Raw genomic sequence first — 13,808 nt, forward strand, 5'->3', positions numbered from 1 at the left:
GGAAATTGCGGAAGCATGAGATAAAGTATACTATCACGGAATTGGAAATGCTGTCTATCGTGAGCGCTTTGCAATATTGGAAGAAGATCGTGTATGGTTTTCAGATTGTTATCCGTACCGATCACAAAGCGCTGACGTTCATTATGAAAACCAATATGGCAAGCGAGAGGGTTAGCCGTTGGGCATTATTTATCCAGCAATTTGATCTAACAGTCGAACATTGCCCCGGGAAACTCAATATTTTGGCAGACACATTGAGTCGACATCCAAACCCGGAGGAAGTCGTAATCCACCAAATTGAGTTGATAGAAGAGGACCAGGAGGTCTTAAGGAATCTGAAGGACATCGGAGCGATACAGAAGAGAGATGGGTTCACTAACTTGATGATAGAGTTCTTTAACAAAACATTGCAGCCAGACAATCCACAGTATGACAGAGCTAGTAAATTATCAGCGAGCTACCATTATTTGAATGGGGTTCTTCATAAGTTTTTGGATGAGGAACACACGAAACTTCGCATAGTCATACCATCGGAAATGCAAGTACCGGTAGTCAACCATGTACACCGGGTCATTGGACACGGAGGTATAGGGAAGGTCTTGGCAACTATCCAAGAGACATTCGTGTGGGCCAAGATGAACCAAACAGTCCGAAATGTACTACGATCATGTGACGTCTGCCAAAGGATTAAACCTAATCCGTACTTACTTAAGCAATCTCCGCGCCCACTGTTACCTACTGAACCCCGCGAGATATTCGCAATGGACCTGTACGGACCACTCCCCAAGGCCCGTAGGGGAAACCAATTCATCCTTGTTAGTTTAGATGTATTCTCTAAATTAGTAGCCTTGTATCCGCTGCAAAAGGCAAATTCTAAAACTGTACTACGAGGAATTACTTCACATATCATTCCACAGATGGGGAAGCCTAAGAAGATCCTTACTGATCATGGTAGTCAGTTCACATCTGCTGCGTTTGCAAATCAATTACGACAACTAGACATTCAGCATGTACTTAGTTCGATTCGCCATCCCGAATCGAATCCATCAGAGAGGATCATGCGAGAGATCGCAAAATTTTGCAGGATCTATTGTTCCGAGGCACATTGGCGGTGGATTGACGTGGTGCCCATTATAACTAAATGTATTAACACCACGATCCACGAAGCAACAGGACAGATACCGGAAGTGGTTCACTTTAACAGATATCCGGCCAGGCCATGGCACGATGCAGTAGCATGTCCTGTAGATCCACGCGTATCCATCGAAATTTGTATCAGAAAGACACGGGAACATTTGGAGGCACAAGCAGAACGACGATTGAGAAGGTTGAGGAATAAGCGATTCCACCGTCCGTTGAGGGTTGGCGAGCTCGTTCTAGTAAAGAAGCCTAGTGTATCTAACCCAGAGCAGAAGGTGTACCACAAGTTTTGCAAATTGTTCGTGGGACCTTTCAAGATTATACAAACTTATGACAACAATGCTTACAAAGTTCAGAGCTTGGATGGAAGTTCAGAGAACATCTATAACGCTGCAAATTTAAAGCTTTACCACACGCCAGCAGACCACAGGGAAGCAGAGGATGAACGAGAGGAAGCAGATGACGAGCCGGAAGAAGATGAGGTCGAAGAAGAGGATGAAGAAGATGACGGAAGGGAAGAAGAAGTCCAAGTAATCCATACACCAATTGAAGCAAGGCCATGTCCAGAGTGTGGAGAGATAGACAGAGACGTGCAGGAATTTGTCAATGCGATCCATCAAATCGAAAGACAGAACGAGGAGTTAAGGGTCAGGAACCAGATGTTGAGAGACGAAATCAATAGCCGTCGCAGAACAGAGGATCCGATGTCAAATCATGATAGTGATGATATGGACACATCATAAAAAAAAAATCTCATGATGCCCACTAGATTTTTTTTTACCTGGGCAAGAGGAAGATGAACCCGAGTGACTTAGGCCCATAATCAATCATGATTTGATCGGTAAAATAATATGATACATTTATTGAAATACAGAGGAGTGTATTTGAAAATATTTCGTTTAGGTAATGTCGAAATCAGAGCGAAGGAAGGACGACAGACTGGAGCCTGACGGATTAGCTCAACCCGACAACTTTTAGCTACTTCACAGCAGGGAATATCATTAGTTGGCGTACAAGGAAATACAGAGTCCACAAATAAGTCTTGGTCAGAAAGAGGAAGGGGGAGAATCATACAAAGAAAACTCACCACATGAGTAAGACCTTGGGATATTTTTGGTAGGACGGAAATTCCATGACCTCATGGAAAATTACAGCGGCTGAGTGTACGTTCGCTAGCCTAAGTTCGAGCAGGTGGAGATTTAAATCACGTGACCGCTTGCCGGCCAATAGTAAAAATTTGATGGGAGACTCAGTGATACCATCTTAAGGAATGATGGATGAGATATTTTCGTAACTACAAAAATATTCAGTAATAAATTAATATGAGTACGCGGATGAATGTAATGAATTTATTAGGGGTCATGCATGGAAAAATAATCAATACTTATTGGCAAATTAAATAAATTGAAGGCTGGATTTCTTGGAAACCGGACAGCTTGAATCTCATTGGCTGAAAGGAGACCACGTTGTCAGGGACGCTTACGAAGGCGCGAAATGTGAGGAGCGAAATCCACCCATATCTCCTAAATCTGTGATCACCAGGAGTTCATATTTTATCCAGCAGATATGCTAGCGGAGTGGATTAATTTGATGTAAATTTTAACTTCCAATTCGGAGTGCAAGTACCGATATTAAAAATCCACCCCCTCCCTAAGGGGCATGACGTCAACAAATCCGCGGGAAAAAGGCTTCATCCATATATACGGAGCTGAATTGACGGTCGCCAGCCACTAGTCTTGAATCGTTGGAGCTGAATTGACGGTCGCCAGCACACGTGAATTGAATATCGGGAGTTGAACTGTTGGTCGCCGGTAACTTAGAATTCTACGGACGTACAGTCATTTAATGGCGCGAGCATCCGCCGGTGTTTGTAAAATGTGATCGCGCTCAAGCATCAGGAATTAGAAAATGTTAACGTAGGACAGTGTTTGTCCTTTGTGAATATCAGTGATGTAAAGTAATTATCCTGCAAGAGAGTAGTATAAAATATATCACCATAAGTACGTACATAATAGACTGTGTGACGAACAGTACTTTAAGGAAGTAGTAGCCTGTACTTAGCTATACCGAACCGATGTAATGAACACGTCAAGAATGCCGTATAAATCGGGCGTATCGCGACGGGCGAAATAGTTGACACCTCGTCGTACGTGTCCAGGTCCATTGTGCGGTAGGTGGACGAAGATTAAATAGTGTAAATATATTAAATTCTTGGGTCTAGGATAGAAATTTGTTGTATCCAAATTAAAGTATACAGTGTTAACGTAGTAAATGGTGAAGGTTTGTGGTAATCAAGATATGAGTGTAAAATAATAATAATGTGCCAGGAAATCTTTTGTGAAACTACGCCATCAAGGATGGAGGAGTAAAACGCAGAGAGGGGCTGGATGAAGCCTCTCGTCTGCAAAGCTGCAATGGAATACCGATAACTAAGATGAGTACTAAACTGTAAAATATATTTGGGAAATGTTATCGTGATGGGAAAAATGGGAATAATTTGGTCATACTTGGTTACCTTCTGTAACAAGATGGGTCGCTTAACGACCCCATCCTAAATTTGTAGCACGGACAGTAGTAAATCATAATAATGTAAATAATCGGGTCTTTTATGTATTCAGTTTGTTGGAGATGTAAATTTGTATATATAGTGTAGTACGTTAAGTCATGCATGCATTCATATTTTCTTTGTAGTCGATAATTTCTTTACATTTGATTTTGATTATGCTAGTTAAATAAGACCCGATATGTGCTTTTATGTTTTGTCATTTTAACGAGCCATTTAATGACATGGAAGGAAAATCCAGCTTCGCCATACCAAGTGTGTTTTGTTGGAATTAATATGGTCATATTTTCAAAGTGAAGTTGTTAAATTTGTGAGATGCGATTAATATAATATTTCCAAGTAAATCATATCTGGAGTGATTAGTGCCAGAATAAATTGAATTTGTAAAAGGGGTTATGCGTTAAACATAATAAGAGTGGACTACCGTCTTACAGGCGAAATTATTATTTTTTTAAAATATTAATAATAATAATAAATAAATAATATAACTATTTTTTTAAAGAAGATATTTTTTTTAAAATATGATTTGGAGATAATAATAATTTATGTGATCAAGTGTTGAGTTTATTGGGAATTATTTAATGACGGGAGGTCGTTTTTTTTATTCGGAATTAAAGTGCGTGATAATTTAATTTGATCGATTAATAATATTGAAATGTAGATCGGTGTTAATAATCCGTACATGTTAATGAACGTGTGGTTTAAATTACGGTCCAATATTTTTTTTACGTATAAATGTCGCGTTTTGAAGTTGCGATTCATTAGCCGGAACATGTAGTGCTAATATTACGAGACCATGATTGTCAAATTTTGGTAAATATAATTTCAAGATGTTACGATTATTTGTGGAGAATGAACTAAGGCATAGATCCAAATGAGATAGAAAATGTGAAAGAATTTGCAGTCAGATAATAAAAGGTCGTACGATGTCCGAAATGAATAAATAAGTCAGTTGATAATTCTGTGAGGAATAAATAAATGAATCGAGGAATATTGAGATAGAGAGGAAAATAAATTCCGTACGAGAGACACTTAGGATATTGATATGAGTGTAAAATGTACGGGCAGTGTCACAGAGAAATACTGAGTTACGCAGCGGGTAGAATTCGAACCCGTGACAGCATGTACGAAATAAATAGACTGCACAGTTATTCGTTGAGATACAACGGATCTAAGGATAATGAGAGTTCAGATTCCACAGAAATGGTCGTATATTGTATTCATTGTACTAACGAGTGAGGACAATCATGATGTCGTGATAATAATAATAATAAATATTGCAGATAAAGGATTGGACCGCCTTAATTAATTGAGCGTTGATAACGATGTTAAACGGGAATCTAATTGAGAATATGCAACCGATAATAATAACAATGTAAGGACGATGTTAAATCACCGCGGTCGGATTAATAATAATTGTCATAATAATAACTGTAATGATGTCGTTGGTTGATCAGTGAATTAATTTGTAATTGCGACCGATATCTTAATATATAATTTGGCGGAAGTGACCGGTCCATTAATAATAATAACCTCTTAAGTGACGTGAATAACAATAATAATATCTTGAGTCACCTATTAATTAATAATAATAATAACCACGAGGGGATATAATAATAATAACAGTAATAACCATTTGTGTTTGCATCCCGCATAATAATGATGATATTAATCAAACGTGACAGTGCCAGGAACCGTTGAATAATAATAATAATAATAATAATAATAATAATAATAATAATAATAATAATAATAATAATAATAATAATTTCGAGGATGATAATTTTGTGGATTAAATTATTTGGTGACGATATCCCTCTATTCGTATGTTGAATAATGAGAGTGATAATATTAGAATCATTTGGTTGCCTCGTTTTTGTACGGTTTCGTATGGGACGATGTGACAGTCATACTTGCGTGTTTGTTTACTTCGCTCGCGATGCGAGGGGGGTCACTGGCCACGGTATTTCCCACCGCTTCTCGTTATCTCATCTGTGTCAGTAGTCTACTGAGGCTAACTGGAAACAATTCAGATCACATGTAAATAATATGTATATGCTAATTCATTGGTATGGCATCAGCTGGATATCGTAAGATAGGAACTGTCCGTGGAATCCAGTTTTCGCACTTCACGAGAAACATTACCCAGTCCGAGTACCGGTCTCGGAAAAATGTACATAGCCGGAGTACATCATCTTAGTTAAATCGGGAAGCCGACCGTAACATGGGTTATGCTCGGGCTCCCGATAGAAGGAAGCTATATCTTTGAGTGACGGTTCGATTCAAATGGAATCGATCCGTAAATTATACCTCCAAAATGTCATTTTATTTCAGAAGCAACGCAGCAAGATATTGATACCACTTGCGGTATGGCAAGTGATTTATATATGTAACATGTGTGTAAATTCAAATATTGTTGCCACGTGTATCAAAGTTTTATACGTCAAATGGCGTAATAAACCGCTCCTTCTGGCAAATTATTTCAAAGGAAACCACTCTCATAATCTTTTTATTGTAGTTAGATGATGCCCTTTTTGAAGTAACAGTCACTTCCTAGTCCTATCATGGAGTCCTTAAATTCAAGTTACAATCGAGCCTTCCCCCTTTTAATTTTAAGTTGCTCCGTTCATCCCCGTGTTCTATTATGCCGTTATATTTATATTTGATGATTTAAATAATGAACCGACACCCCTGAGATAAATGCTAGTCTGGGACTCGGGAGGTGGACGGGTGCAATATTAAAAACATACTTCGTGTCAGTTTTAAGAGTAGATGGTTATTAACACTTGAACGAGTTATTTAGAACTCATTTGTATAGGGCTGAAGGCGTTTCCTTTAAAATGGAAACATGTAAACACCCCTCACCTTTTTCTAAATTGTAGTGTACCTCCTGTAATAAGTAGCTTTTATTACTTACTAGCAGGTGCCCGCACCTTCGCCCGCGTTAGATTTTTCTAAACCGTATAATTAAATGCAAAAGAAAAACTATATTTATTAACATACATCGTTTTCACTTTTAATATTGGCCGTTTTCTATTATTTGAATATTTTACCCCCTTTCCACCCCCGCCCGTAGGGGTGTCTTACCCTACAGTTTTCTTTCCCAAACAGTAACTCATATGTGTATCATGTTTGGTTGAGAGCTATTGTTATTCCACTGAAGCTCAACTTGTAGGATTCCAGCAACATATAGCAGATATCTTGGATTCTGGGGGTCAAATGGACTGTATCGCGATTGACATGTCTAAAGCATTTGATAGGATGGATCATGGGAGACTACTGGCAAAAATGAGTGCAATTGGACTAGACAAAAGAGTGACTGAATGGGTTGCTATATTTCTAGAAAATAGATCTCAGAGAGTTAGAGTACGTTAAGCTTTGTCTGACCCTGTAAGAGTTGAGAGGGGAGTTCCTCAGGGCAGTGTTATCGGACCTTTATGTTTTCTTATATATATAAATGATATGAGTAAAGGAGTGGAATCGGATGTAAGGCTTTTTGCGGATGATGTTATTCTCTATAGAGTGATAAATAAGTTACAAGATTGCGAGGAATTGCAACGTGACCTCGAAAATATTGTGAGATGGACAGCAGGCAATGGTATGTTGATAAACGGGGTTAAAAGTCAGGTCGTGAGTTTCACAAATAGGAAAAGTCCTCTCAGTTTTAATTACTGCGTTGATGGGGTGAAAGTTCCTTTTGGGGATCATTGTTAAGTATCTAGGTGTTAATATAAGGAAAGATTTTCACTGGGGTAATCACATAAATGGGATTGTAAATAAAGGGTACCGATCTCTGCACATGGTTATGAAGGTGTTTAGGGGTTGTAGTAAGGATGTAAAGGAGAGTGCATATAAGTCTCTGGTAAGACCCCAACTAGAGTATGGTTCCAGTGTATGGGACCCTCACCAGGATTACCTGATTCAAGAACTGGAAAAAATCCAAAGAAAAGCAACTCGATTTGTTCTGGGTGATTTCCGACAAAAGAGTAGCGTTACAAAAATGTTGCAATGTTTGGGTTGGGAAGAATTGAGAGAAAGAAGAAGAGCTGCTCGACTAAGTGGTATGTTCCGAGCTGTCAGCGGAGAGATGGCGTGGAATGACATTAGTAGACGAATAGGTTTGAATGGCGTCTATAAAAGTAGGAAAGATCACAATATGAAGATAAAGTTGGAATTCAAGAGGACAAACTGGGGCAAATATTCATTTATAGGAAGGGGAGTTAGGGATTGGAATAACTTACCAAGGGAGATGTTCAATAAATTTCCAATTTCTTTGAAATCATTTCGGAAAAGGCTAGGAAAGAAACAGATAGGGAATCTGCCACCTGGGCGACTGCCCTAAATGCAGATCAGTATTGATTGATTGATTGATTGATTCTGGAATATGCACACGTACATTCATGATCTCGGTGATTTTGGACATTCTTTTCACCCCCTTTTAACCCCCATCTCGAATGTAAATGAAACGGCATTCAGAGTGTCACAGTTCATCTCAGCTACCGCAAAGACTATGAACTCGCCACTAATATCAGTCATTTTTCGGATTTTTACATTTCACCCCTTCCTTTAGGGCTGATAGGGGATTCTTGCCCCTACAGTAATTTCAGATATTAAGTTATATGTGAATCTGGTTTGGTTGAGAGCTATGCTGAAACATGCACATACATTCCCCCCTAAACTCTGTCATTTTCGACATTTTCTTTCTTCACACCTTCTCACCCCCTATGCAATGGGGACTGGAGTTGGACTTTTCATTTTCATATACCGTTTATAAAAGCATAAGAAGATAAGTTATAAGAAACCATCATAATCTTTACATACTGTTGGTTAGGCAACCCACTGATCAGAATTGTCATACGGTTTTCGTTTTTTCTCCCTTCTCACCCCCTATGCCGAACTACCCATCAGATTTCGTCAAAACCACTTCCTAAACCTTCACAGGAGTAATAAGAACAAATTGTAAAATTTTCAGCCAGATCGCTCCAGTAGTTTTTGAGTCCATTCGAGACATACATACAGACAAACATTCATTTTTATATAAATAGATAGATAGATTTAAGTTTATTTGAGATACTTAGTAAATATCCTCTATTTCTATCTAGGTAGTGATTCTTTCATTTAAGAACGACTGAGAACTATCCCACTGTCGGCTACCCTAAGAATGGTTTTCCGTAGTTTCCCATTTTCAGTTCCAGGCATATGCCAAGAAAGTTCCTATTCATAGGTCACAGCCGACTTCTTCCACCTTCTTACCCAATTACATTAATTTCATCTTCATTAAATCCTCAACTGAGATTGGCATCAGGAAGGACATCCAGCCGTAAAACATGCCCACCTCATTCCCTACCTCGTATCAGGAACCGAGACTGACGGACAGACAAACGTCAACTTGAATACGAGCCCCAACATTTAACAAATATGACATATTCTGTTTAGACGTATGCAAACATTGCCTTGCATAGTATTTTAAACACAAGACTTAAAAATGTTCTGAACCATTCAAAGGCTCCACAAACTGATGTTACCATTGCTCCCCTCTGAAAACCACAAACATTCTCGAACATTCTAGAACTGACAATGTACTCACCTTGCAAGTGTTGATGTTCAATGATGCAGCAACACTGTTACATTACTCTTAAGTACGCTGTAAAAACACTTCAATCCAAGGATCTTGAGAACCTTTCACAAAGTCCATGATAATCACGTATATAGTGATTCAAAGGTCATACTATTGGACATAATTAAAAATAGCCTCGGTCATTTTACTCTGCTTATCTTACTTGTTGTCTGAATCTAGAGATCATACCCACTTGCATAGACGAAAGATGAAGTCCGCTCAGAATAACAAAAAGCACACTTCAATCAGTACAGTTTATAAAAGGTACTATACGCTTTCAGATTTAGTCGGAGGAAAGTATGGGCAAATAATTCAGATATGCCTCTACATGTTTGGCAGCTAAGTCTGCCATCAAAAGGTCTCCAATAGTCTGGCGCTGCTTGAGTTCTGTCGCAGACTTTTCGGCGAAGGCACTTCCTTTTGCAAATCATTCGCTTCCTACCATTGCCCTCGTGATTATAATTTGATTTGCAGATTTATATTTATTAAGATCAAATTGCGATGGCAGAAGTAACTTGTTCCGTTAACAAGAGGGATTATCTCATGAATTCCTGGTGCAGCTCATGAAATATGTGTATTCTTCCGACTTATGTAATCAGCAGCCAGTAATTACAGCACTATCCAATCCTGATCTGTATATAACATATTGTTGTTTTTGACATTTTTTTCTTCTAAATTTGTTTGTTATAATTTTTCAAAATCTGTTGTTAATTTTTCATGATCTTTTTCTGTTTTGAAATATATATTATTGTACTATATTTTGTAATGTCTGTTGTAATTGGAGTGCAAATCTGTTACAGACATGTGTCATAAATAAATAAATAAATAAATAAATAAATAAATAAATAAATAAATAAATAAATAAATAAATAAATTATTCAAGTCGTTTCCATATCTCTCGGAAATTAAATGTAAAGACTGTGTAAATGTTACGACGAAAACTTTCATCACGTAATCTCCTCCAGAAACGAGAATATTTAATCCTTTAAGTGCCAGCCGATCTTCCAGATCTTCCAGATCTTCCAGACTTCCCTGCGTAAATTACCAATCTTTCACCTGAGAACGCATACTCTGGATCTTTCTGTAATATTTCAATAAATATTGGATGTGGCTTCCTGTTATTTTTCTATTTTGAATCTTAGGGTTTATTTTACTGAACATTTTCGAAGTTTTCAAAGTAGAAAGTATTATAAGTAATAGAGTCATGAAGTTCAAGTGTCACTGCGGTGCACTACACCACAGGATGTTGTCGTGACAGTTCTTCACTAGTCCCAACAAGAGGTAGTTGCGTTTTTAGAGTATAAGCAGAACTACGGTCTCTGTTGTGAATGTCAGCGGCGGAACTTGAGAATGTCGTAGTTTGTGAGCAACGGGCAAATATCAGGTTCTGTCATAAATGAGGTAAATCCGCTAGCGAAATGTTCGAGGTGATCAAGTCCAAATCACCCGGATAACCATGAGCTGGAAAAAGACGCGAAAAGCCAGGTCAAAAGACTATGCCATCCTTGAACTGTTAGCGCCAGTCCACGAACATACTGACTGTAGTACACAGGTGTACACTGTGTTGTCTACACTTCAGGCGCTGTCAAGTCGGCAGAGAAAAAGGCGAGAGAGCCAACTTTGGAGGTTAGACATTTTTAGAAGACGACTTACATTGGAAGAACATGTTATAAACATTCAAAACAAGAGGTTAACTTATGCCAGAAACCTGATATCTTGAAAATTATTCGTCTGATTTCAATGAAACTTCGCAAAATAGTATATTTAATATATATATAAATTTTCTTAAAATTGTATATAATTTTTGACACCAAATTTCTAAAAATAAGTAAAACTATTTTCAGTTTCCCAACAAAGTTCCTGTATAATATTTTGTTAGTGTTGATACAAAATAGGGAAATTAGCAATTTGACTCATATTTATAGTTATACATTTTTTTGATAACGGCTAATTAAGAACTTTCTAAAAGTGCATTTTTGTACGTTTAAAGCTGTTAGAGAGCACAACAGGCAACATTTTCACGGTTTTAGAAGCTTTCTTTGCAGCCCGGTATCGTTACGTTCTCCCTCTGGCAGCCTGTCTCTTTCCTGTTGTTCTGTGTCGGTACTTGGTTCTGTTAACAATGTCTTCACGGTTTAGTCCAATTTTCTTCAGATCCTTTCTGAACAATTTATCACATGTGTTAGGTCTACTATCGAATAAGGTAAAACGTTTCTTAGTCAACCGCTTGTCTTCCATTCTAAATAGGTGACCATAGAACACGAGTCGTCGCTTCTTGATGGATTCCATCAGTCGTTCGGTTTTCTGATAAAGTTCCGCTTGTCCTCGCAGCCTGTACTGTCCAGCCACAATCTTTGGGCCCATTATCTTTCGAAGGATCTTCTTCTCAAACTTTTCAGCTTCTCTCAGACCAGCCTCTCCAGTAACTCGGTGGCATTCACTTCCACAGAGACATTCAGGTTTAATCGCCATGTTGCAATGTCAGAGTTTAGCTTGCATTGAAATTGCCTTTTTCTTGTACAAGTTGTGTGTTTTGCGAAAACGCTGCGGCCATCCTGTCTTGCCTACTATTGTTAGCTTCTCTTTCATTAGATCCCATCTGCGAAATCTCACCGAGATATTTGAAGCTGTTAACTCTTTCAGTCTTACCATACCTTGTCTTTTGTTAGTTGAAATGACATATGACATATGGCTTTTAGTGCCGGGAGTGTCCGAGGACAAGTCCGGCTCGCCAGATGCAGGTCTTTTGATTTGACTCCCGTAGGCGACCTGCGCGTCGTGATGAGGATGAAATGATGATGAAGACGACACATACACCCAGTGCCCGTGACAGCGAAATTAACCAATGATGGTTAAAATTCCCGACCCTGCCAGGAATCGAACCCGGGACCCTTGTGACCTAACGCCAGCACGCTAACCATTTAGCCATGGAGCCGGACGTTAGTTGTATTCATTAATAAACATAATTTTCTATTCAGTTTTGAAGTATGGCATATCACATAATAAGTCAGGATGCTATCTAGTGTCATTATGATATCCAGTGCCATGCATATTTTGCAAGCAATATATGAAGTGGTATAGGAGATATATTTTCTGCAGTAGTAAGAAAAGGCAGCGTTCCTGTTGTATAAGTCCCCCTTGGAATAGTTTCGGGATTTCTTCGGTGTTGTTATTCAAAAAAGGAGTCGCGGCGCAACTGAGCAGTTTAAGACATAATTTCTGATGAGTCTGTATCAAAGGGGACATAATTTTTGGTGAGTCTCAGCTTGCTAATTACGTAAGTTCAATTAAACTTCAGTTCATTCTTAAAGGTTACTCCAAGATAATGAATCGTACCTCCGTGCTGTAACGATGGAAGTTGTGCGTTAATTTGTATGATGATGATGGATTTAGAATGTTAAACTAGTGGTATTTCTTGCAACATTTTCTTTCCATGGTATTGCTTGTTGTACTCTTGTCGTCGTTCTTGTTGGGTAATTATGTTTTAACTTTACTTTATTATCACCTGTGCCGACCCCGTGGTGTAGGGGTAGCGTGCCTGCCTCTTCCCGGGTTCGATTCCGGGCAGGTCAGGGATTTTTACCTGGATCTGAGGGCTGGTTCGAAGTCCACTGAGCATACGTGATTAGAATTGAGGACCTATCTTACGGTGAGATAGCAGCCCCGGTCTAGAAAGCTAAAAATAACGGCCGAGAGAATTCGTCGTGCTGACCACACGATACCTCGTAATCTGCAGGCCTTCGGGCTGGGCAGCGGTCGCTTGATAGGCCAAGGTCCTTCAGAGCTGTAGTAAAAAAGTGAAGTCGTGTCCTCATCCTGGGGTAGCGCAGCTCTTTTCAGGCACCCCCCCCCCCAATGGGGGTGAGCTGCATGTACCATTTCAAGCTCATACCATCCCTCTTAAATTTCTGGCAGTACCGGGAATCGAACCCGGGCCCCCGAGAACGGCAGCTAATAACACTAACCGTTACGCTACGGAGGCGGACAAGGCCTGTAGTGCCATGGGGGTTTATTATCACTTGTAATGTTAAGCTAGTAGTAAGCTCAGCCTATAGTATTGTAAGCCGTAGTGTTAAGCACTGGAAATATTTAAGTTGTGTGTGAATTTGTATATGATTATGCTGTATTTAGAATGTTAAACTAGTAGTATTTCTTGTAATATTTTCTTTACATGGAATTGCTTGTTGTATTCTTGTTGTAGTTGTTGTTGGGTAATTATGATTTAACTTTATTATCACACCACTGTAAGTGATCATTGCTATCCGGATATTTTCCAATTGCGATGTGTGTGTTAATAATACTATTCTTTCTTTCCTTCTTTCTTAATCTGTTTACCCTCCAGGGTCGGTTTTTCCCTCGGAATCAGTGAGGGATCCCACCTCTACCGCCTCAAGAGCAGTGTATGGAGCTTCAGACTCTGAGTCGGGGGATACAACTGGGGAGGATGACCAGCACCTCGCCCAGGCAACCTCACCTGCTATGCTGAAC

The 13,808-nt window shown here is 39.0% G+C and overlaps 1 protein-coding gene across 1 annotated transcript in view; it reads right to left on the reverse strand.

Moving 5' to 3' along the window:
* Positions 1-9,377, reverse strand: part of LOC136885512 (protein G12) — a 28,393-nt gene extending 19,016 nt beyond the window's left edge. The window contains exon 1 of the mRNA XM_067158106.2: positions 9,291-9,377. The gene's annotated coding sequence lies outside the window, so the exon portion shown is untranslated. The remainder of the gene's footprint in view (positions 1-9,290) is intronic.
* Positions 9,378-13,808: the final 4,431 nt, after the last annotated feature.

The sequence above is a fragment of the Anabrus simplex genome, chromosome 14, assembly GCF_040414725.1.
Source record: "Anabrus simplex isolate iqAnaSimp1 chromosome 14, ASM4041472v1, whole genome shotgun sequence".
Classification (NCBI taxonomy): domain Eukaryota; kingdom Metazoa; phylum Arthropoda; class Insecta; order Orthoptera; family Tettigoniidae; genus Anabrus; species Anabrus simplex.